Source organism: Bos javanicus, chromosome 6 (genome assembly GCF_032452875.1).
Source record: "Bos javanicus breed banteng chromosome 6, ARS-OSU_banteng_1.0, whole genome shotgun sequence".
In the NCBI taxonomy this organism is placed as follows: Eukaryota; Metazoa; Chordata; class Mammalia; order Artiodactyla; family Bovidae; genus Bos; species Bos javanicus.
This window is the reverse complement of record NC_083873.1, coordinates 25658650-25684236: the sequence shown is the minus strand read 5'-3', so window position 1 is coordinate 25684236 and position 25587 is coordinate 25658650. Positions and strand designations below refer to the sequence as shown.

The following is a 25587-nucleotide window of genomic DNA, read 5'->3' as shown; positions in this document are numbered from 1 at the left end:
TTTTTCATTCCTAACTTCATTAAACAGAGGTATACACACTTAAAATTTCCTGTTTTTAGATCTTTTGGTAGTTACTCCATGGAATGAAGTTATATGCCTATGCTTTATTTATCAATTTTAAACAAAATATATTAATACATTGCATAAGTAACAGCCAACTCTACCTTTCTTTTTCTTCCTTAAAACATTATTATTCATAGTTCTATTGGTTACATTTGTAATTTTAAATTGAAATGGTGGAAGTAAGATAATTAGTATTTAGTTCTCTCATATTAAAATTCATATTCTAAGATAGGATGTCATATTTTTCAAGAAACAGCAATAATAGGAATGAAAAATGAAAAGACATGACAGAAAAGATTGGGGAAGTAATAGGTAGATCAGGTACAAGAAGAAGGGACCAAAAGGGTCAGGAGTGGTTTCTGTCTTGCTGCTTGTTTCCTTGCTCTGGGCACTTAGCACAATCCTGTCTTCAGATATGGATGTGTGAAATCCTACCAATAAGGACAGTACAGTTTAGATTTATTACTTCTATCACACTAGTTGAGCGCAATCTCAAAAATGACAAAATGATCTTGGTTCATTTCCAAAGCAAACCATTCAATGTCACAGTAATCCAAGTCTGTGCCCCAACCACTAATGCTGAAGAAGCTGAACAGTTCTATGAAGACTTACAAGACCGTCTAGAACTAATACCAAAAAAAAAAAAAAAAAAATATGTCCTTTTCATCATAGAGGACTGGAATGAAAAAGTAGGAAGTCAAGAGATACCTAGAGTAACAGGCAAGTTTGGCCTTGGAGTACAAAATGAAGCAGGGCAAAGGCTAACAGAGTTTTGCCAGGAGAACACTGGTCATAGCAAGCAGTCTCTTCCAACAATACAAGAGACAACTCTACACATGGACATCCCAGATGGTCAATACTGAAATCAGATTGATTATATTCTTTGCAGCTGAAGATGGAGAAGCTCTATACAGTCAGCAAAAACAAGACCGGAAGCTGACTGTGGCTCAGATGAACCCCTTATTGCAAAATTCAGACTTAAATTGAAAAAAGCAGGGAAAACTCGTAGACCATTCAGGTATGACCTAAATCAAATCCCTTATGATTATACAGTAAAAGTGACAAATAGATTGAAGGGATTAGTTCTGATAGACAAAGTGCCAGAAGAACTATGGAAGGAGGTTCAAAACTCGGTACAGGAAGCGGTTACCAAAACCATACCCAAGAAAAATAAAGACAAAATGGTTGTCTGAAGAGGCCTTACAAATAGCAGAGAAGAGAAGAGAAGTGAAAGGCAAAGGAGAAAAGGAAAGTTATACCCTTCTGAATGCAGAGTTCCAAAGAGTAGCAAGGAGAGTTAAGAAAGACTTCCTCAGTGATCAATGCAAAGAAATAGAGGAAAGCAATATAATGGAAAAGACTAGAGATCTCTTCAAGAAAATTAGAGATACCAAGGGAACATTTCATGCAAAGATGGGCACAATAAAGGACATAAATGGTATGGACCTAATAGAAGCAGAAGATATTAGGAAGAGGTGGCAAGAATACAAGAACTATATAAAAAGGTCTTAATGATCGGGATAACCACGATGGTGTGGTCACTCATCTAGAGTCACATTTCCTGGAGTGTGAAATCCAGTGAGGCTTAGGAAGGATCACTACAAACAAGGCTAGTGGAGGTGATGGAATTCAAGCTAAACTATTCCAAATCCTAAAAGATGATGCTGTGAAAGTGCTGCACTCAATATGCCAGCAAATTTGAAAAACTCAGCAGTGGCCACAGGACTGGAAAAGGTCAGTTTTCATTCCAATCCCAAAGAAAGGCAATGCCAAAGAATGTTCAAACTACCACACAATTGCACTCATTGCACATGCTAGGAAGATAATGCTCAAAATCCTTCAAACTAGGCTTCAACAGTATGTGAACTGAGAACTTCCAGATGTACAAGCTAGATTTAGAAAAGGAAGAAGAACCAGAGATCAGATTACCAATATCTGTTGGATCATAGAAAAAGCAAGGGAACTCCAGAAAAATATCTACTTCTGCTTCATTGACTACTCTAAAGCCTTTGACTATGTGGATCACAACATATAACTTGTGAATTATGTTTCATGGAAAGAAAGGAAGAAAGAAGGAAGGAAGGAAGAAAAAGAAAGAAAGAAAAAGCCACATAGTTGTGTCTGACTCTGCAATTCCATGGACTGTAGCCTGCCAGGCTCCTCTGTCCATGGAATTTTCCAGGTAAGGATACTGGTGTGGATTGCCATTTACTTCTCCAGGAGATCTTCTTGACCCAGGTTTTGAACCTGGGTCTCCTACACTGCAGGCAGTCTTTACCATCTGAGCCAGTCTTAGATAATTAAGATAGCTGAAATCATAGGATCAGGGACTTAGACACAGAAAGGAATGGTGTAAAAAAATACTATAAATTATTTGTATATCATTAGCAGTCCACGGAGAAGGCAATGGCACCCCACTCCAGTACTCTTGCCTGGAAAATCCCATGGACGGAGGAGCCTGGTGGGCTGCAGTCCATGGGGTGGCTAGGAGTCGGACATGACTGAGCAATTTCACTTTCACTTTTCACTTTCATGCATTGGAGAAGGAAATGGCAACCCACTCCAGTGTTCTTGCCTGGAGAATCCCAGGGACAGGGAAGCCTCGTGGGCTGCCATCTCTGGAGTCACACAGTCGCACACGACTGAAGTGACTTAGCAGCAGCAGCAGCACAGCAGTCCACAGTCAAATCTGACCAAGTTTTATTCTCTAGATGTTTTAATAATATTACAAAAAGTGCTGAGAAAAATGAGATCACAGGGCAGAGAATTACCATTTCTATTCACTGACCACAGGCATTTAATAGAAATACCACGCTTTAAAGAAAAATCCTCTAGGCCTGAACAGGGAGTTTCTATCCCTAGGGTTGTTAATAGTGATGCCTTTTACTCTAGGTTTATTTTTAAATCTGTTTAAAGCTGCTTGAGTTGGCTTTCACTTATATTAGATCCTTGAAGAGTAGGATCTTGCTTTCTATCAAAGCAAGAGTGTATTAATTAGCAGCAAGGGAAATTATTTAGTCATGGAGTTAATAGTGAAATTTTATTTTATGAAAATTCCCAATTGATTCCCTAAATTGACTTTGCCACATTAATAGAATAGTCCTCTTACAACTGACTGCCACAGCTGAGAAGTGAAGACTTTTTCCCAGATAGCTTTCCTTGTCAGCTTTAATTTTAACATTGGAAACTTCAGGAGAGATAATTAGAAAATTAACTAACATTGGAAGTAAAAAGCACATTTTAACAAATTGAAGCTATTTGGGGAATTAAGAAGATGGGACCAGAACAAAACCACTCTAGATATGTATTTTATTTTTTCTCAGTAAGACAGCAGACATTTTGTTTATACTTTCATATAGCCTTTCACTTATTAACCTATTCATTTTCTATTTCTTTTATTTTCTGTTTTTTCTCATTTTTAGTCAGGCAGGCTCAGTACCTTAGTGTCATTTCAAACTCCTCCCTTTCTGCTGCTTTTCATGTAATTTCATTTATTTCCAGGCTGCTTTTTCTATTTTTTCAATGATTTCTGCTTCCATCCTCTTGTGTCCACTCCAGTATAGGTACTCTATTTAATTATTTCTCCCTCAGACTACTATAATAGATTAACAATGTGTCTTGTGTTATTGGCCACTTCTCATTCCGATCATCTTTCTCTCTGTTGCCAGTTTAATTTTCTAAAGACATGCATTCACTTATATCCTTCTACCATGAGCCTTCTAAGCCCTGCTTCCAACAACATTCTGACGTAAAAAGGGGAAAAGTCTTTCAAGTGATTCCCATTGAATGCATTTATTTATTCAGTCTGTTTTTCACTTTCTCTTTAAAAAGATACAATATCCAGTATATCTCCAAGGGTATCCATAAAGACTAATGCAATGAACTGAACCATCATATATCTGTTAGTTGGATTAAGAAATGAACTGAAGTTATGACAAACTTAGACAATGTTTTAAAAAGCAGAGACATCACTTTGCCGACAAAGGTCCGTACAGTCAAAGCTATGATCTTTCCAGTAGTCATGTATGGATGGGGTAGTTGGACCATAAAGAAGACTGAGGGCTGAAGAATTGATGCTTTCAAATTGTGGTACTGGAGAAGACTCTGAGAGTCCCTTCAGCTTCAAGGAGATCAAACCAGTCAATCCTAAAGGAAATCAACCCTGAATATTCATTGGAAGTTCTGATGCTGAAGCTGAAGCGCCTATATTTTGGCCACCTGATGTGAAGAGCCAACTCATTGGAAAAGACCCTGGTGCTGGGAAAAATTGAAGGCAAAAGAAGAGGGCAGCAGAGGATGAGATGGTTAGATAGCATCACTGACTAAATGGACATGAGTTTGAGCAAACTCTGGCAGACAGTGAAGGACAGGGAAGCCTGGCGTGCTGCAGTCCATGGGGTTGCAAAAAGTCAGACACAACTTAATGACTGAACAACAGGAACAACATATCTTGTTTCATTGCACTTTGCTTTATTGAGCTTTGCAGATATTGCATTTTTCACAGATTGAAGGTTTGTGGCAATCTTGTAGCTGAGTTATATTATCAGTGACATTTTTCCAGCATTTACTTACTTTATATCTCTGTCACATTTTGGTAATTCTTGCAATATGTCAAAGTTTTTCATCATTATTACAATTGTTATGATAATCTGTGATCAATGATCTTTGATGTTATTATTGCAAAAATATTAAGACTTGCTGAAGGCTCAGATGATGATTTCCATTTTTTAGCAATAAAGTATTTTTTAAAAAAGGTATTGTACATTTTTTAGCCATAGGCTATTATATATTTAATAGACTAAAATATAATGTAAACATAACTTTTATATGTACTGGGAAACCAAAAAATTTCTGTGATTTACTTTATTAGTATTCTCAGGAACCAGACCTGCAATATCTCTGAAGCATGCTTCTAATTTATTTTTTCTCAGTAAATCATTAATCAGCAAGTGTTTCAAACATGTTTGCATAAAAAATTTACATTGCATTTTCTTGTAATGAAAAGAAAATGTCTATCTTTGGTTAGTTTTCTTTCTTACTCCTAATCCTGTATGTGTGTATTTTTGTTTTCTCTCTTTTTCTTGAATTTGCTTTGCTCAAGGTCACTGAGGGTGGTATAGGCCCTGGTGAAAACTGCTTTTCGACAATCTAGAAAGAGCAAACTGGCTTGAAATCTTTACATGGATTCTCTGTGGATATTCCATACAGTTAGGCCTGAGGCTCTGGCCTGGTAATTTGTGTGAGTGCCCTTTCCTTATCTCAACCTAGATCTTGCCAGTTTCTTCTATGTTATTACGTAGGCTAATTGTATACCACGCAGGTAGGGAGGAGTATGTATGGCACTTCTGTGATCCACTTGAGTATCTCCCAATATTCTATTGTCCAGTTGTAACATGCAGCAACCATAGCTCAGGAATGCTATGATTCCTCAAGCCATTATGAACCTGCTTGAAAGCATGTCTGCTTTCTTCAGAAAGCCTCCTTTTTTTTTTTTTTAATTTTATTTTATTTTTAAAATTTACAATATTGTATTGGTTTTGCCAAATAGCGAGATGAATCCGCCACAGGTATACATGTGTTCCCCATCCTAAACCCTCCTCCTTCCTCCCTCCCCATACCATCCCTCTGGGTCGTCCCAGTGTACCAGCCCCAAGCATCCAGTATTGTGCATCGAACCTGGACTGGTGACTCGTTCCATATATGATATTATATGTATTTCATGCCATTTTCCCACATCATCCCACCCTCCCCCTCTCCCACAGAGTCCAAAAGACTGTTCTATACATGATTGTCTCTTTTGCTGTCTCATATACTGGGTTATTGTTACCATCTTTCTAAATTCCATATATATGCGTTAGTATACTGTATTGGTGTTTTTCTTTCTGACTTATTTCACTCTGTATAATAGGCTCCAGTTTCATCCACCTCATTAGAACTGATTCAAATGTATTCTTTCTAATGGCTGAGTGATACTCCATTGTGTATATGTACCACTGCTTTCTCATCCATTCATCTGTTGATGGGCATCTAGGTTGCTTCCATGTCCTGGCTATTATAAACAGTGCTGTGATGAACATTGGGATACACGTGTCTCTTTCAATTCTGGTTTCCTCAGTATGTATGCCCAGCAGTGGGATTGCTGGGTCATATGGCAGTTCTATTTCCAGTTTTTTAAGGAATCTCCACACTGTTCTCCATAGTGGCTGGACTAGTTTGCATTCCCACCAACAGTGTAAGAGGGTTCCCTTTTCTCCACACCCTCTCCAGCATTTATTGCTTGTAGACTCTTGGATAGCAGCCCTTCTGACTGGTGTGAAATGGTACCTCATAGTGGTTTTGATTTGCATTTCTCTGATAATGAGTGATGTTGAGCATCTTTTCATGTGTTTGTTAGCCATCTGTATGTCTCCTTTGGAGAAATGTCTATTTAGTTCTTTGGCCCATTTTTTGATTGGGCCATTTATTTTTCTGGAGTTGAGCTGTAGGAGTTGCTTGTATATTTTTGAGATTAGTTGTTTGTCAGTTGCTTCATTTGCTGTTATTTTCTCCCATTCTGAAGGCTGTCTTTTCACCGTGCTTATAGTTTCCTTTGTTGTGCAGAAGCTTTTAAGTTTAATTAGATCCCATTTGTTTATTTTTGCTTTTATTTCCAATATTCTGGGAGGTGGGTCACAGAGGATCCTGCTGTGATGTATGTCGGAGAGTGTTTTGCCTATGTTCTCCTTTAGGAGTTTTATAGTTTCTGGTCTTACGTTTAGATCTTTAATCCATTTTGAGTTTATTTTTGTGTATGGTGTTAGAAAGTGTTCTAGTTTCATTCTTTTACAAGTGGTTGACCAGTTTCCCCAGCACCACTTGTTAAAGAGATTGTCTTTAGTCCATTGTATATTCTTGCCTCCTTTGTCAAAGATAAGGTGTCCATATGTGCGTGGATTTATCTCTGGGCTTTCTATTTTGTTCCATTGATCTATATTTCTGTCTTTGTGCCAGTACCATACTATCTTGATGGCTGTGGCTTTGTAGTAGTGCCTGAAGTCAGGTAGGTTGATTCCTCTAGTTCCATTCTTCTTTCTCAAGATAGCTTTGGCTATTAGAGGTTTTTTGTATTTCCATACAAATTGTGAAATTATTTGTTCTAGCTCTGTGAAGAATACCCTTGGTAGCTTGATAGGGATTGTACTGAATCTATAAATTGCTTTGGGTAGTATACTCATTTTCACTATATTGATTCTTCCAATCCATGAACATGGTATATTTCTCCATCTATTAGTGTTCTCTTTGATTTCTTTCACCAGGGTTTTATAGTTTTCTCTATATAGGTCTTTAGTTTCTTTAGGTAGATATATTCCTAAGTATTTTATTCTTTCTGTTGCAATGGTGAATGGAATTGTTTCCTTAATTTCTCTTTCTGTTTTCTCATTATTAGTGTATAGGAATGCAAGGGATTTCTGTGTGTTGATTTTATATCCTGAAACTTCACTATAATCATTGATTAGTTCTAGTAATTTTCTGGTGGAGTCTTTAGGTTTTCTATGTAGAGGATCATGTCAGCTGCAAACAGTGAGAGTTTTACTTCTTCTTTTCCAATTTGGATTCCTTTTATTTCTTTTTCTGCTCTGATTGCTGTGGCCAAAACTTCCAAAACTATGTTGAATAGTAGTGGTGAGAGTGGGCACCCTTGTCTTGTTCCTGACTTTAGAAGAAATGCTTTCAATTTTTCACCATTGAGGATAATGTTTGCTATGGGTTTGTCATATATAGCTTTTATTATGTTGAGGTATGTTCCTTCTATTCCTGCTTTCTGGAGAGTTTTTATCATAAATAGATGTTGAATTTTCTCAAAGGCTTTCTCTGTATCTATTGAGATAATCATATGGCTTTTATTTTTCAATTTGTTAATGTGGTGTATTACATTGATTGATTTGCGGATATTAGAAAATCCTTGCATCCCTGGGATAAAGCCCACTTGGTCATGGTGTATGATCTTTTTAATGTGTTGTTGGATTCTGATTGCTAGAATTTTGTTAAGGATTTTTGCATCTATGTTTATCAGTGATATTGGCCTGTAGTTTTCTTTTTTTGTGGCATCTTTGTCAGGTTTTGCTATTAGGGTGATGGGGGCCTCATAGAATGAGTTTGGAAGTTTACCTTCCTCTGCAATTTTCTGGAAGAGTTTGAGTAGGATAGGTGTTAGCTCTTCTCTAAATTTTTGGTAGAATTCAGCTGTGAAGCCGTCTGGACCTGGGCTTTTGTTTGCTGGAAGATTTTTGATTACAGTTTCAATTTCTGTGCTTGTGATGGGTCTGTTAAGATTTTCTATTTCTTCCTGGTTCAGTTTTAGAAAGTTGTACTTTTCTAAGAATTTGTCCATTTCTTCCACGTTGTCCATTTTATTGGCATATAATTGTTGATAGTAGTCTCTTATGATCCTTTGTATTTCTGTGTTGTCTCTTGTGATCTCCCCATTTTCATTTCTAATTTTATTGATTTGATTTTTCTGCCTTTGTTTCTTGATGAGTCTGGCTAATGGTTTGTCAATTTTATTTATCCTTTCAAAGAACCAGCTTTTGGCTTTGTTGATTTTTACTATGGTCTCTTTTGTTTCTTTTGCATTTATTTCTGCCCTAATTTTTAAGATTTCTTTCCTTCTACTAACCCTGGGGTTCTTCATTTCTTCCTTTTCTAGTTGCTTTAGGTGTAGAGTTAGGTTATTTATTTGACTTTTTTCTTGTTTCTTGAGGTATGCCTGTATTGCTATGAACTTTCCCCTCAGAACCCCTTTTACAGTGTCCCATAGATTTTGGGTTGTTGTGTTTTCATTTTCATTCGTTTCTATGCAAATTTTGATTTCTTTTTTGATTTCTTCTGTGATTTGTTGGTTATTCAGCAGCGTGTTGTTCAGCCTCCACATGTTGGAATTTTTAATAGTTTTTCTCCTGTAATTGAGATCTAATCTTACTGCATTGTGGTCAGAAAAGATGCTTGGAATGATTTCAATTTTTTTGAATTTACCAAGGCTAGATTTATGGCCCAGGATGTGATCTCTCCTGGAGAAGATTCCATGTGCGCTTGAGAAAAAGGTGAAATTCATTGTTTGGGGATGAAATGTCCTCTAGATATCAATTAGGTCTAATTGGTCTATTGTATAGTTTAAAGTTTGTGTTTCCTTGTTAATTTTCTGTTTAGTTGATCTATCCATAGGTGTGAGTGGGGTATTAAAGTCTCCCACTACTATTGTGTTATTGTTAATTTCTCCTTTCATACTTGTTAGCATTTGCCTTACATATTGTGGTGCTCCCGTGTTGGGGCATATATATTTATAATTGTTATATCTTCTTCTTGGATTGATCCTTTGATCATTATGTAGTGACTGTCTTTGTCTCTTTTACAGCCTTTGTTTTAAAGTCTATTTTATCTGATAAGAGTATTGCTACTCCTGCTTTCTTTTGGTCCCTATTTGCATGGAAAATCTTTTTCCAGCCCTTCACTTTCAGTCTGTATGTGTCCCCTGTTTTGAGGTGGGTCTCTTGTAGACAGCATATGTAGGGGTCTTGTTTTTGTATCCATTCAGCCAGTCTTTGTCTTTTGGTTGGGGCATTCAACCCATTTACGTTTAAGGTAACTATTGATAAGTATGATCCCGTTGCCATTTGCTTTATTGTTTTGGGTTTGAATTTATACACCGTTTTTGTGTTTCCTGTCTAGAGAATATCCTTTAGTATTTGTTGGAGAGCTGGTTTGGTGGTGCTGAATTCTCTCAGCTTTTGCTTGTCTGAGAAGCTTTTGATTTCTCCTTCATATTTGAATGAGATCCTTGCTGGGTACAATAATCTGGGTTGTAGTTTATTTTCTTTCATCACTTTAAGTATGTCTTGCCATTCCCTCCTGGCTTGAAGAGTTTCTGTTGAAAGATCAGCTGTTATCCTTATGGGAATTCCCTTGTGTGTTATTTGTTGTTTTTCCCTTGCTGCTTTTAATATTTGTTCTTTGTGTTTGATCTTTGTTAATTTGATTAATATGTGTCTTGGGGTGTTTCACTTTGGGTTTATCCTGTTTGGGACTCTCTGCATTTCTTGGACTTGAGTGATTATTTCCTTCCCCATTTTAGGGAAGTTTTCAGCTATTATCTCCTCAAGTATTTTCTCATGGTCTTTCTTTTTGTCTTCTTCTTCTGGGACTCCTATAATTCAAATGTTGTAGCGTTTAATATTGTCCTGGAGGTCTCTGAGATTGTCCTCATTTCTTTTAATTCATTTTTCTTTTATCCTCTCTGATTCATTTATTTCTACCATTCTATCTTCTAATTCATGAATCCTATCTTCTGCCTCTGTTATTCTACTATTTTTTGCCTCCAGAGTGTTTTTGATCTCATTTATTGCATTATTCATTATATATTGACTCTTTTTTATTTCTTCTAGGCCCTTGTTAAACCTTTCTTGCATCTTCTCAATCCTTGTCTCCAGGCTATTTATCTGTGATTCCATTTTGATTTCAAGATTTTGGATCAATTTCACTATCATTATTTGGAATTCTTTATCAGGTAGATTACCTATCTCTTCCTCTTTTGCTTAGTTTGGTGGGCATTTATCCTATTCCTTTATCTGCTGGGTATTCCTCTGTCTCTTCATCTTGTTTAAATTGCTGAGTTTGGGGTGTCCTTTCTGTATTCTGGCAGTGTGTGGAGTTCTCTTTATTGTGGCGTTTCCTCACTGTGTGAGTTTGTACAGGTGGCTTGTCAAGGTTTCTTGGTTAGGGAAGCTTGTGTCAGTGCTCTGGTGGGTGTAGCTGGATTTCTTCTCTCTGGAGTGCAATGAAGTGTCCAGTAATGAGTTATGAGATGTCTATGGTTTTGGGGTGACTTTGGGCAGCCTGTATCTTGGAGCTCAGGGCTGTGTTCCTGTGTTGCTGGAGAATTTGCTTGGTATGTCTTGCCCTGGAACTTGTTGACTCTTGTGTGGTGCTTGGTTTCAGTGTATGTATGGAGGCATTTGATGAGCTCCTGTCAATTAATGATCCCTGGAGTCAGGAGTTCCCTGGAGTCAGGGTTTGGACTTAAGCCTCCTGCTTCCAGTTATCAGTCTTATTTTTACAGTAGTTTCAAAACTTCTCCTTCTATATAGCACCATTAATAAAACATCTACGTTGAAGATGAAAAGTTTCTCCACCGTGTGAGTCACTCAGAGAGGTTCATAGCATTACATGGAGAAGAGAAGAGGGAGGGGGGAGTTAGAGGTGACCTGAATGAGATGAGGTGGAATCAATAGAGGAGAGAGTGGGTTAGCCAGTAATCACTTCCTTATGTGCACTCCACAACTGGACCGCTCAGAGATGTTCACGGAGTTATACAGAGAAGAGAAGAAGGAGGAAGGAGACAGAGGTGGCCAGGAGGATAAAAGGGGGAAATGAAAGGAGGGAGACAGATCCAGCCAGTAATCAGTTCCCTAAGTGTTCTCCACCATCTGGAACACACAGAAATTCAGATTTGGGTAGAGTAGAGAGGGGTTAGGGAGGAGACACAGGCGACCCGGTGCAGAAAAAGGAGAGTCCAAAGGGAGAGAGAGCAGTCAAGCCAGTAATCTCGCTCCCTAGTGAAAAATGGGTATTCAAGATTGGGGTCTTAGGTACAAAATTGGTAACAAATACATAAAAGCAAAAATTAAAAATCTAGAGTAGAGTTTGGAATTTTAAAAATACAATGTTAAAGAAAAGAAGAAGGAAAGGAAAGAGAGCAAACAAAAACAAAAACAAACAAAGTTGTAAAAATTATAAAGAAAATATAGGTACAAAATTGATAACAAATACCAAAAAGCAAAAGTTAAACATCTAGAATAGAGTTTGGAATTTCAAAAATACAATGTTAAAGAAAAGAAGAAGAAAAAGAAAGAGAGAAAAAAACAAACAAAAACAAACAAAGTTCCAAAAATTATAAAGAAAATATAGGTACAAAATTGATAACAAATACCAAAAAGCATAAATTAAAAATCCAGAGTAGAGTTTGGAATTTCAGATATACAATGTTATATAAAAGAAGAAGAGAAAGAAAGAGAGAAAAATAAAAGTCACAAAAATTATAAAAAAAAAAAAGGTACAAAATTGATAACAAATACCAAAAAGCTAAAATTAAAAATCTAGAGTAGAGATAGGAATTTCAAAACTACAATGTTAAAGAAAAGAAGAAAAAAACAAAAAACAAAAAACAAGGTCACAAAAATTATAAAAAATATATATATGAAGTTTGCTTTAAAAAATAGGGTCCTTTTTTTTTTTTTGCAAAGTAATAGTAGGTTATAAAAGTGAAAATTAAAGGAATAATAGAGGATTTAAAATTTTTTTAAAAATTAAAAAGAAAAAAAGAAAGAAAGAATGATTGTAAAAATAGTAAAAATATATCTAGGACTTTCTCTGCTTTTGTTGTGAGTATTGTGGGGTCAGTTCATTTTCAGCTAGTTCTTTGGTCTGACTTACATTTCTCAAGATCTATAGGCCCCTTCCTATGTAGTTGATACTAACCACAGGGTTTTAATCTATTGCCTGTAGCTTCCAAGGCGGTTCCCTCTGTTATAGCTTCTTCTGTTTGCTGGTCTCTTCAGTGTCTGGTTTCCACCCTGACACAAAGGGGACGGTGGTGGACACTTTTTTTTTTTTAGGCTCACTTGTTCAGTCACGCTGTGGGGAGGGGGGGACGCTGCAAACAAATAACACTGGCTTGTGCTCGCAGTGCCTCAGCCACACTGGGTCTGCCCCTGCTCACGGCGCATGTAGCCTCCCTGCCCACACTGCTCAGGCTCTAGGTTGCTCCGCTGGGAACCATCCGTGGCCGGCCCTGGGCTGCTTGCACCTCCCGGGTCCAAGCTGCTCAGGTTCAGGCACTCGGGTAGTCCTCAGAGGCGCAGACTCGGTTGGGCCTGCGTTTTGTGCCCTTCCCAGGTCCAAGCAGCTCAGGTGATGAGGTGTTTGGTGAGCGCGATTGCTGCGACTTATCGCCTCCCCGCCACTCAGTTATCTAGGTGTACAACCGGCGCACCTTCTCAGGCGGATGTTGACCGTCCAGACCCCCAAGAAGTTTTAGTTAGCAAAAAAAGCCTGCTTACAGTTTTTTAGATAATGTCTCTCTGGGGCTGTGATTGCTCCCTTCCGGTTCTGGCTGCCTGTCACCGGAGGGGGAAGGTCTGCAGCTGGCTATCTCTGTTCAGTCCTTTGTTCCGTGTGCGGGCCTGGCAGTGTCTTAGGCTAGGGCTGGCTTTTTGCGTGGTAGATATCCCACAGTCTGGTTTGCTAGCCCAAATTATTTTGCTCAGATAGCACTCAGGTTATTCAGGCCAGATCCTTACTCTAAGCTATGCAGCCTGCGCCGTGCCTCCCTGCCCAGCCCCCGCTTGCTAGTGGCGTGTGCAGGCATCTGCGCTGCTTCTCCGCTGGGGGAGTTAACGTAGGGCTCGCAATCTGCAGGTTTTAATTGTTTATTTATTTTTCCTCCCTGTTATGTTGCCCTCTGGGCTTCCAAGGCTCAGCACAGATTCGGCAGTGAGAAGGTTTCCTGGTGTTTGGAAACTTCTCTCTTTTTAAGACTCCCTTCCGTCCCTCCCTCTTTTGTTTCTTTTTTTGTCTTTTATATTTTTTCCTACCTCCTTTTGAAGACTTGGGTTGCTTTTCTGGGTGCCTGATGTCCTCTGCCGGCATTCAGAAGTTGTTTTGTGGAATGTACTCAGCGTTTAAATGTTCTTTTGATGAATTTGTGGGGGAGAAAGTGTTCTCCCCGTCTTACTCCTCCGCCATCTTAGCTCCTCCTTCCAGAAAGCCTCCTGATGTTAGTAATAAACCTTTTCATACCCTATTGGCCTCATCGGTGACATGTGACGTGATCAGTGACATATGTGACATCATCAGTGCACATTTGAACAGATTTTAAGTGAGAGATCCACATTCCTAAAAACAGATTGCTCACTAGGACTTTTAGGACTTTACAAAATTCTTTGCTCCTGATGCTGCCTATGGCTCTGTCACCAACAAAGATCCTGTTTCTCAGGTTTAGGGAAAAATACCTATGGCACATTAAGCCAGGGGTTAGCACTATAGAGCCAGCATTGCTGTAGAGGAGGCCCTAAACCCTGGCAATGCTGATATGAGACTCTCTGGAGGAAGAAACTAAATATAAATAGAGAGGATTTCCTCCAAGTGTGGCTGGTAACTACCCTAAAAATACAACTATTTGACCCAGCTGTAAATACAAAACTACTGAAAACTTTATAAAATAGAAAAACAAACAACAGAAGTTTTTGTGTTTCTATAATATAGGTTCTAAATTAATATCTGCTGAGATACAACAATTGACAAATTTTCATGAACTTAATATTAGGGTATAGTTATAATTGGGGATCCTTCTACATTTAAACCAAGAGATTTGACTAAATTTAAGTAAAAGGCTCTCTATACTCTTAGGGGAGTGACCAAATATAAAACAGAGGAAAATTAGGTATTCCTTATCTTAATGATCAGAACTATTGCCTTATTTAAATTTCCCATGGTCATATAGCATCCTTGTCCTAAAATATCTCCTAGTGGTTATGCACATTCTGGCCCAACAAGTAATAAAACAAATCGCTGGCACTTAAAATTGGCTTTCAAAAATAACCCCTCACCCCAGTTAAAATAGTTGATACAGCATAACATAAAATAGGGATTTTAAGGATTGAAACCCATTATTCAAGACCTAATTAAAGAAGGGATGGTTATCTCCACTCTCTCTCCATTTAACAGCCCAATTTGGCCTGTTCTCAAATCTGAGAGGAATGATTGGCTCCTTATGATGGACCACCACAGCTTTAATGTTGTGGGCATACTGGTAAGGACCCTGAAAGTGAAAGTATTAGTCACTCAGTCTTGTCCAACTCTTTGGGACCCCGTAGACTGTAGCCTGCCAGGCTCCTCTTTCCATGGAATTCTCCAGGCAAGAATACTGGAATGGGGATACTGGAATACTGACCCAGGGATCAGACCTCTGCCCTGCAGGCAGGTTCCTTACCATCTGAGCCATTAGAGAATCCCCATTGAGGCCCCTATACCAATATTATTGAAATGAATTATTATTTTCTGCAAAGAGTTTTTATAGTTACAGCTCTTACATTTAGTTCCTTGACCCATTTTGATTCAAAATGGATCATATGGGAGGAGATAGGGATCTAACTTTATTTTTTTGCATGTGAGTATCATCATGTCAGCATTATTTGTTGAAAACAAATTCTTTGCCAACTGAATGGTCCTGGCACCCTTGTCAAAAATCAATTTATCACAAATGTATGAATCATAGATAATAAACTAGGGCAATTAATTGTAGGGCTCAATTCCTCTTCCTTTCACTCCAAATACTCTTTCATTGCCTAATGTTCTGTCTTAAAACCATTGTCATATACAGATGTGAAAGATATATATGTTATATATATATAATACATGTATATGTATATATTATACAATTTATATTTTATATACAAATATTATACATACTTTTTTTTTTCAGTTTTTTTTTTTCAGATGGGAGGGTAAATCTCATCTCAGTTACTCATTCTTGACTGGAGTGAAAGTCTGGGATTAATTCATACTTTTTCCAAATGATTATTTTTTAATATAGGGGAAAAAATGACTTAAGATCTGTCCTCTTAGTAATTGTTGAAGTGTACCACACATTGTTGTTAACTGTAGGCACAATATTGCACAGACTTCTAGACCCTTTTCATCTTTTGTAACTGAAACTTTATACACATTGAACACCAACTCCCTGTTTCCCCTTCCCATAGTCTCTGGCAACTGCTATTCCATTTTCTTCTTCTATGAGTTTGACTACCTTGCTGCTGCTGCTGCTAAGTCGCTTCAGTCGTGTCCGACTCTGTGCGGCCCCATAGAGGGCAGCCCACCAGGCTCCCCCTTCCCTGGGATTCTCCAGGCAAGAACACTGGAGTGGGTTGCCATTTCCTTCTCCAATGCATGAAAGTGAAAAGTGAAAGTGAAGTCACTCAGTCCTATCCAACTCTTAGTGACCTTAGATACCTCATAAAAGGGGAATCATGCAGTTGTCTGTGACTGACTTATTTCAACTTAGAATAATGTCCTTCAGGTTTATCCAAGTTATCACATATGGCAAGATTTCCTTCCTTTATAAGGTTTCTTAGTATACCATTGAATGCATATACCAGGTTTCTTTATATCAAACATTCCAGTGTAACAATGGGGAGGGGATTAATGTTTTTTTTCCCTTACATTTTATATGACTGATTGTTGTTGTTGTTTAGCTGCTAAGTCATATCTGGCTGTTCTGCAAACCCATGGACTGTAGCCTACCTGGATCCTCTGTCTATGGGCAAGAATACTGGAGTGGGTTGTCATTTCCTTATGCAGGAGATCTTCCTGACCCAGAGATCAAACCTGCATCTCCAGTATTGGCAGGCAGATTCTTTACCACTGAGCCACAAGGGAAGCCCCATATGACTGATTACTGATGATAAAAAGAAAAATTCTGCACTTAAATAAAATTTCAGATCTTGTATAGTAGAGGGGAAAATGTAATAAAGGAGAAACAAAATTTTTGTTGATATATTTTGGCCACACTGAAAAACATGTGGGATCTTTCCCTGACCATGCTCCCTGCATTGGAAGCACAGAGTCTTAACCACTGGACCTCCAGCAAAGTCCAAATGAAATTCTCTTTTGATTGAATTTGTTTGGGGACCTTCAGCTATATGGATGTCTATATCTCTCTTCAGATTTGGGAATTTTTTAACCATTATTTCTTTAATTATACTTTCTTCCTCTTTTTCTCTGTTCTCTTTATGATAATATCATAATGAAATACTATTTTTCCTGATGTTGTCCCATAATTCACATAAGCTTTCTTCACTCCTTTGAGTTGGATTGAATTATCTCTATCTGCATTCCCTTATAGCTTGCTGAGCTTCCTTCAAATAATTTTTTTGTCAGGATATTTGCATATCTCCCTTTCTTTGAGGTTCTCTACTGAAAAATTATTGTGTTCCTTTGGTAATGTCATGTTTTCTTGGTTTTTCATGTTCTTCAAAGTCTTGTATTGTTGTTTTCCCCTTCGAAAAAGCAGTAACCTCCCCCACTCTTTACCAGCAGGCTTTGGATTCACCTGTTAGTCCAGCTAGGGATTCTGAGGCTTTCTCAGACGTCTCTATTGATGCACCTGCTACGCAGTTTTTGTTCCCTCTTGGGAGAGGGGCATTCTTAAGATTGTATCCCTTCTCTCAGTCCTGCAAAAGCAGACCAGGTGTGGAGGGCCCCTCATTTGTTTCCCAAGGACAGCGCCCCAAACTGCTCATGTTTGTGAGCCTTCAGTCCATCTTGCAGAGTTAGGGCAGCTTTCTGCACTTGCTCATTAGCTGTCTGCAGAGGCTTGCTCTTTCTGGCCACGGATGGACAGAGAGGGTAAAGGGCATCAGGGAGGAATTTGGAGTGTTGGGGATGACAGTCGGTCAGCTGGGGTTCATAGATGAGGCACCCCAGTGGCTCATCAGTAGAATTCCTGACGGAGTCCATGAAACGGTTAGTAGAAAGAACAGTGAAGTGTTTAGTAGAGTTTCTTTGATGACCTCAGCCCTGGCTGCTATATTCCAGCCTCTCCCAGTCCTTTCATCTGCAGACTACATCAGTAATCTGGGTTAGGTGAGAAAGAACTGGGCCTCTTGGGAACTGTCTCACATGTTGGGGAAACTGGACACTCACTCCCAAGCTCTCACTTTTCCCTTTGGGAGAAATTGTCTGACACAGGGTCTTTCCTAGCACCAAACCGTGCTGCCTCAAGGGAAGAGTAATGCAGACAAAGGGAAATGTTCTATTTCCCCTCTTCAGTGTGTCTGTTCTTAGGATTTTTTGATCTAAAAATGTGCTGGAATTTCTTTGCTGGACTCAGACTCCCACAAAGGTAGTCTCAACCCTGCGTGGCTACCAAAATCAGTGTTCTGTGGGAGGATGATGGTTAAAATGTTCTAGGCAATGGCAACCCACTCTAGTACTCTTGCCTGGAAAATCCATGGACAGAGGAGCCTGGTAGGCTGCAGTCCATGGGGTAGTTAAGAGTCGGACACGACTAAGCGACTTCACTTTCACTTTTCTCTTTCATGCATTGGAGAAGGAAATGGCAACCCACTCCAGTATTCTTGCCTGGAGAATCCCAGGGACAGGAAGCCTGGTGGGCTGCCGACTATGGGGTCGCATAGAGTCGGACACGACTGAAGCGACTTAGCATTAGCATTAACATTCTGCCATCTAATTGATGTCACTCCCAGACAAATCTCTTTTCTGAGCTTAACAGTCCTACTTATTTTTTTAGTAGTTGTCCTAGGGTTTGCAATATACATTTACAGCTAATACAAGTCCATGTTAAAATAACAGTATACTGATTCATGGGTAGTGAGTACCTTGTAATAACCAAATGATCCTAATTCTTCCCTTGTTTCCCTTGTATCAGTGCTGTCATTTATTTCTTTTATACACAAGCATATAATGTATATATACAAACACACATAATTGAATACATTTTTGCTACTATTGTTTTGAACAAACTATTGTCTCCTATTTCATTTTAGAAAAAGTAAAATGAAAGATTTTACTTTTCCTTTACTTCTTCATTCTCTGATGCTGTTTTCTTTACACAGATCTGAGCTGCTGCTGCTGCTGCTGCTGCTGCTAAGTCGCTTCAGTCGTGTCCGACTCTGTGCGACCCCATACATGGCAGCCCACCAGGCTCCCCCATCCCTGGGATTCTCCAGGCATGAATACTGGAGTGGGTTGCCATTTCCTTCTCCAAAGCAGGAAAGTGAAAGTGAAAGTGAAGTCGCTCAGTCATGTCTGACTCTTAGCAATCCCATGGACTGCAGCCCACCAGGCTCCTCCATCCATGGGATTTTCCAGGCAAGAGTACTGGAGTGGGGTGCCATTGCTAGACCTATATAATTTTCCTTATTTCAAAAGAACTTCTTTTAGCATGTCTTGCAAGGCAGGTGTCCTGGCAATAAATTCCATCAGTTTTTTGTTTATCTGAGAAAGTTTTTATTTTCCTTCCAGCCTTTTCTGTGGATGTCTTTTCTTCGAACTTGTGTATGTAAAGTGCTAATTAGAGGGATTTGCCAGTTTCTTTTTTCAGGAGCTTGTTGTATCTTGTTTCCTCTGTAGTCTATGTAGCTGTGCAGGTTCTCTGATTCTGCAGTAGCAAGCCACTCTGTTCTCCCTGGTCCACTAGGCAGCTCCCCTATCAGGGCCCTGAATCAGGCCAGAGGGATTGCAGTCTTGGACCCTCCTCTGAAATGCCTACTCCTGGATGCACACTCTGTTCCTCACCTTCTCTCTCACTCTGAGTGAGATGAGACAAAAATTGGTCCATCTGGCAGGCTACTCTCAGAAAGTTGGTATGATGGTGCACACTCCACTCCTTTCCCTTCCTCCTGAGGGAGACTTTTCTGGTTGTGCACCTTCTCCCCATTGAGCAAAGTTGTGAAGTCAAAGTGTTTGTCACTCAATTGTGTCTGACTCTTTGTGACCCCATGGACTGTAGCCTGCCAGCCTCTTCTGTCCATTGAATTCTCCAGGCAAGAATACTGGAGTGGGTTGCCATTCCCTTCTCCAGGGGATCTTCCCAACCCAGGGCCTGAACCTGGGTCTCCTGCATTGAAGGCAGATTCTTTACCATCTAAGCCACCAGGGAAGCCTGAGCAAAGTTGTGTTGGCACTTTCAGCTGCCTGCCACTTTTCCAGTGTCTCTGCAGACCCCCAGATCGACACATTGTGCTGATTCATCACCCCCTTATTGAGGGGTGAGGAGAGACAGAAATTAGTCCTTCAGGCAGCTCTCAGAAAATAAAAAATGTAGGTGGCATGTTCCTCTCATTTCTTTCCCTCCCTCCCAGAGAAGTCTCAGGGTGAGCTGTTTATCCCAGATAGGCAAAACTGTGCCAACTAGGCCTTCCAGTTTTCTATTGTGCTCAGCTGCCTCTGAGCCTCCAGCCTACGGTGGTTCTGCCAACAGTGAAAAGTGGGGTAAGACAAAAATCAGGGCTCTGAAAATGTGGTGTTGACTCTGAAAAGAAGGGTTCACTCTCTCTTTTCTACCAAAAGGTTGCAGGTTGGGGCCTTTCTCCCTTGACACTGAGCTATGTTAGCTTGGGGGTGGAGCTGATACAGGCAAAGTGATGCTGCTTTTCTTACCCTTTTCAGTGTAGCTGTTCTTGGTTTTGTGTTTGCTTGTGGTATGGCAACTTCTTCAGTGGAATCTTGAATTCACATAAAGATGTTTGGGTTTATGTGAAAGTGCAAGTGTTAGTCGAGTCTGACCCCATGGACTGCAGCCCACCAGGCTCTTCTATCCATTGAATTCTCCAGGCAATAATACTGGAGTGAGTTGCCATTCCCTTCTCCAAGGGATCTTCCCAACCCAGGAACTGAACCCAGGTCTCCTGCATTGCAGGCAGATTTGTTACCATCTCAGCTACTGGGTTATATCATTACTAAAGTGGTGTTTCTGCAGGGAAAGGAGGACTAGGACTTCCTATTCAGCCATCTTGCTGCTTTTACTCTCTGGGATTAGTTTTTCATCAGTAATCCCAGGGTTTATTTTCAGTTTTATGTTGCAGGTAATATGTAATTAGGTAGAATGGTCTTCAGATTTTGCCTTGGTGTCTAGTAAGATACTTTTACACAGGTAATATCTGAGATGTTATGGAAAATGTGTTAGTGATTTAAAAATACTATTTTTTAATGCATAAAACTCAATTTTTGCTGTTTAGATGGTTACATAGGAGACATTATAAGAAGCACTTGATAAAGTTCTTGTAAGTAGTGCTCAAAAGAGCATTCATAATTTAAAAATATACAGCTACATAAGATTAATTCAATGTATAGTCACACTTGATATTGATACCATTTCTCTGTTTCTAAAACCAATAATCAGTAGCATTGAATAGTTTGGTTGCCTGAAATGCAAAACCAGTGCCCAAACCAATCATTTCCACCAACCTCCGATGGGTGAGCATTTTGAAGTTCAGAGACTCGGGCCAATCCTTCTCCTGGGAAACTTTCTCCTCCTTCATTTCAGGTGCTGATGAGCCCAGTGGAAGCAAATGCTCTGAACTTGAAGATGTTGGCTGGGCACATTCCCCCATGTTCACTGGTGTACATGTGGAACATGTGACCCAAGCACTCAGAAGTTACATTGTTCAAATTGTTTTGCTGGATGAACCTGTATCATCAGCAAAACCACCACCACTTTGACTGATCTGGCATTGTTAGTTCATTGTATAGAGAATGTCTCTGAAACACTCAGGCATGCCCAACAATAGCTCTGCAGTGTGTGGATAATTCACCATTTTTATACCTGTACTTTCCTGTCAAGTAATACATACTGTGAACATTCTTGTGCCACAAAAATGTTAAGAATCTTCCTCTGAAAATAAATCAACTACTTCCATCCAATCCATTTACCAAAAGGGAATTTATTTTTCTGCAATAACATGTAAGCATACAGTAACATACCTAAAAAGAAGGTATACTCTCTGTACCATCAAAGAGGAAACATGAGAATATTGTTAGCTGAGCAAGAAGAGGAAATGAAAGGTGATTATAAGTTTGAATTGATTCATAAGATTAATAAAATTATTTAAATACCACAATTCCATATAGTGAATCTATCCATTAGCTTTTAAGATTATAGTGGCCCATGATCACACAGCCATCTCTGCTATTTTAAAGTTAACCTTGGCAAATAGATTTCAGTAGAAATAAAATTTGTAATTATTAAAAACTTGATCTTTATGTAAATTTTCTTCTTGAAGATCATGGAAAACTATACCCAAGAGTGACACCAATATCCAAGGCGTCGGATAGGCACCAATTATGTTTTGTTTGCTGTATCCTCTATATCTATTTGAGTGTGTGTACACACACCACACACACATACACACACACACATATAAAAAACAGCTATGTGAGCACATGTGCATGCACGCTCAGTTTCTCAGTCATGTCCATCTCTTTGTGACCCTATGGACTCTCACACACCAGGCTTCTCTGTCCACGGGATTTTCCAGACAAGAATACTGGAGAGGGTATTTAGCACATAAAAGGTGCTAAATTCATATGCTGAATAAATGAATGTATGCTGTAGTGATGTTTTCTATTGGTAATCTAGTTTAGTGCTAGAAGCACAGACTTGGGAAATGGAAAGACCTGCGTTTGCAACCCATTTCTGCTGTTAACTAATTGCTGACCTTGAACAGTATTTAATTTTCCAGAGCTTCTGTTTGTTCACATGTAGAATAAAGAAAACTTACATCGTAAGTCTTTTGTCAGGATAACTGGAGGGGCCTATAAAGCACTTAGCATACTGTCTGAAACCTCAAAGCATCCAATACAGGGAAGCTACTATAAATATTGAATGAAGCTCTTCTGTAGATAGTACATGCTTCTAGGGACTTAGAAATTTATTATATTTTTCCATAGAGAAAAGACTTCCTAATCATACGGATTGGAGATGGGGAAGAAGGATGATTCGAGTTACTGTTATAAGTTCCCTCTCTTGTTCAGAGAATAGTAAAGATAGTTGATAAGTACTTATATTAAAATGTTTAGTATAACTTCTAAACTATTAGACAAAAGGAAATGGTGTGAAGTACTCAAAAAGAAGAAAGGGAATAGCATAGAGAACACAACATAGAAAGAAAGCATAAAAATGAGGAAGAAATAAAATCAGGTGTCTCAGTAATTATAGTAAGTGTAAATAGATTTGTCAGTAATTCAGTCAGACCTTTCTTGTAGCTTGCTGTACCAGGCATGTGCTAGGCCCAGTATGTAGACTGGTAAGTAAAAGCAATGTGATGAGGATGCAACCTCTCTGCATCTCTTGTATTGCCTTTCCTGTGCATTCATTTCATTCTTAGCTCAGTTGTTTTTCCTTCCTGGAGCTGCTCAGAAGTGTTCTACCAACTTAGCAACCCTGGCAGAAATAGCGGAGCTCTGTCTCAGAGCTCCAGTGGAACTCCTTCAACAGAGTCTCAGGAGCCTGGCTCATGCCAGAAATCAGACTGGCATGAAAAAGGATCTAAAAGAGTGGAAAAGAATCTAAAACAGTGGGTATACATATATGTATATCTGATTCATACCATATGGAGAGGAATATGTTAGTTCAGATGTCCACTGACAGATGAATGGATAAAGAAGATGTGGCTCATACCGACAATGGATTGTTACCCAGCCATAAAAAAGAATGAAATAATGGGATTTGCAGTGACATGGATGGACTTAGAGATTATCATACAGAGTGAAGTGAGTCAGACAAAGACAAATATTGTATGATATCCTTTATATGGAGAATCTAAAAAAATGGTACAAATGAGTTTATTTATAAAACAGAAAAAGAAACTTGTAGAAACATGTAGAAAACAAACTTACGGTTACCAAGGAGGAAAAGGGATAAGGGCATAAATTGACACACTACTATAAATAGGGGCTTCCCCGATGGCTCAGATGGTAAAGCATCTGCCTGCAATGCGGGAGACTCAGGTTCAATCCCTGGGTCAGGAAGATCCCCTGGAGAAGGAAATGGCAACCCACTCCAGTACTCTTGCCTGGAAAATTCCATGGACTGAGGACCCTGGTAGGCTACAGTCCATGGGGTTGCAAAGAGTTGGACACAACTGAGCAACTTCACTTTCACTATATATAAAATAGATTACAAGAACCTACTGTGTAGCAGAGGGAACTACTCAATACTCAGTGATGACTTATATGGGAAAAGAATCTAAAACAGTGGGTATACATATATGTATATCTGATTCAATCTAAAAGAGTGGATATATGTGTATGTATACCTGATTAACTTTTCTGTATAGTAGAAGCTAGCACAACATTGTAAAAACTACTCCAATAAAGATTATTTAAAAAATAAAGACCAACTGGTGCTTTTGCCAATTTGAATGGCAAGTAGATCCCAGGTTGGCTCAAACTTCAAACATCTGCAACACTTGTACTCCAATTAATATCTGCTAATATGACAAGTAGTGAAGTAAAATTTGATAATTGCTGTGGTGTTGATGTTCAGTTGGTAACTCATGTCTGACTCTTTGTGACTCCATAGACTGTAGCATGCCAGGTTTCCCTGATAATTTCTAAATTTAACTTCAAAAGAAAAAACCAGAAGTTAAACATTAGGTACATGCTGTGGACATCTGTAGTGCCTGAACCTTCAGTAATAGGTTCTTTAGCACAGAATCCACTTCCTGGAGTTCTAGACCTCTCCCAGACTTCTATGCCCTCTCTAATCTTGATATAGCTGGATTTAGAAAATAGGTTCAGAATAGTTTCCATTATAATTTGAAGTCATTGTTAATATTTTCATATCACTAATGAAGCTGATAAGAGGTATGAAGTCATTCTGATTTAAAATTTTTATTTATTTACTTATTAATTTATTGTCATGATGTGCTTTTTTCTGAAAGATTTTTTAAGAAAATCTTTCTGCTTTGATGTTCTGAAATGTCATAATAATTCATTTGTGAGTATTTTTTCATTAATTGTTTTTGGTACTTGATGAGGGGATTTTTTTAGTGTGCAAAGAGAAGTATTCTATATTTTCAGATCTTGAAAATTTTCTATTTCTTTCATCATTTCCTTTTTGCTTCTTCTCTGTTTAAATTTCAAGTACTTGTATGTCTGATATTATGTTTTTCTCCTCCTAGCTTTTTTTCCTGTTATAATTTCTGCGGGTATTTTTGTCTTCTCTTTTTTTTTGAAAGGTTTTCTTCTTAAAGCCTTACATTATTTTTATTTTTAAATAAAAATTAGTTTTATTTTTTTAAAAAATTAGTTTTATTTTTTTTCTCTTTTTTTATTATTATTTTTTTTTTACTTTACAATATTGTATTGGTTTTGCCATACATCAACATGCATCTGCCACGGGTGTACACGTGTTCCCTATCCTGAACCCCCCTCCCACCTCCCTCCCCATACCATCCCTCTGGGTCATCCCAGTGCACCAACCCCAAGCTTCCTGTATCCTACATTGAACCTGGACTGGCGATTTGTTTCTTATATGATATTATACATGTTGTAATGCCATGCTCCCAAATCATCCTCCCTCCCTCGCACAGAGTCCAAAAGACTGTTCTATACATCTGTGTCTCTTTTGCTGTCTCGCATACAGGGTTGTCATTACCATCTTTCTAAATTCCATATATATATGTGTTAGTATACTGTATTGGTATTTTTCTTTCTGGCTTACTACACTCTGTATAATAGGCTCCAGTTTCATCCACCTCATTAGAACTGGTTCAAATGTATTCTTTTTGATGGCTGAGTAATACTCCATTGTGTATATGTACCACTGCTTTCTTATCCATTCATCTGCTGATGGACATCTAGGTTGCTTCCATGTCCTGGCTATTATAAACAGTGCTGCGATGAACATTGGGGTACATGTGTCTCTTTCAATTCTGGTTTCCTCAGTGTGTATATGCCCAGCAGTGGGAT

At 38.7% G+C, this 25587-nt stretch overlaps 1 protein-coding gene across 2 annotated transcripts in view; it reads right to left on the bottom strand.

The window, feature by feature from the left end:
• Positions 1-13855, bottom strand: part of LOC133249336 (alcohol dehydrogenase 6-like) — a 63901-nt gene extending 50046 nt beyond the window's left edge. For both annotated transcript variants that reach the window (XM_061419585.1, XM_061419586.1), the window contains exon 1: positions 13689-13855. The gene's annotated coding sequence lies outside the window, so the exon portion shown is untranslated. The remainder of the gene's footprint in view (positions 1-13688) is intronic.
• Between the last annotated feature and the right edge of the window lie 11732 nt (positions 13856-25587).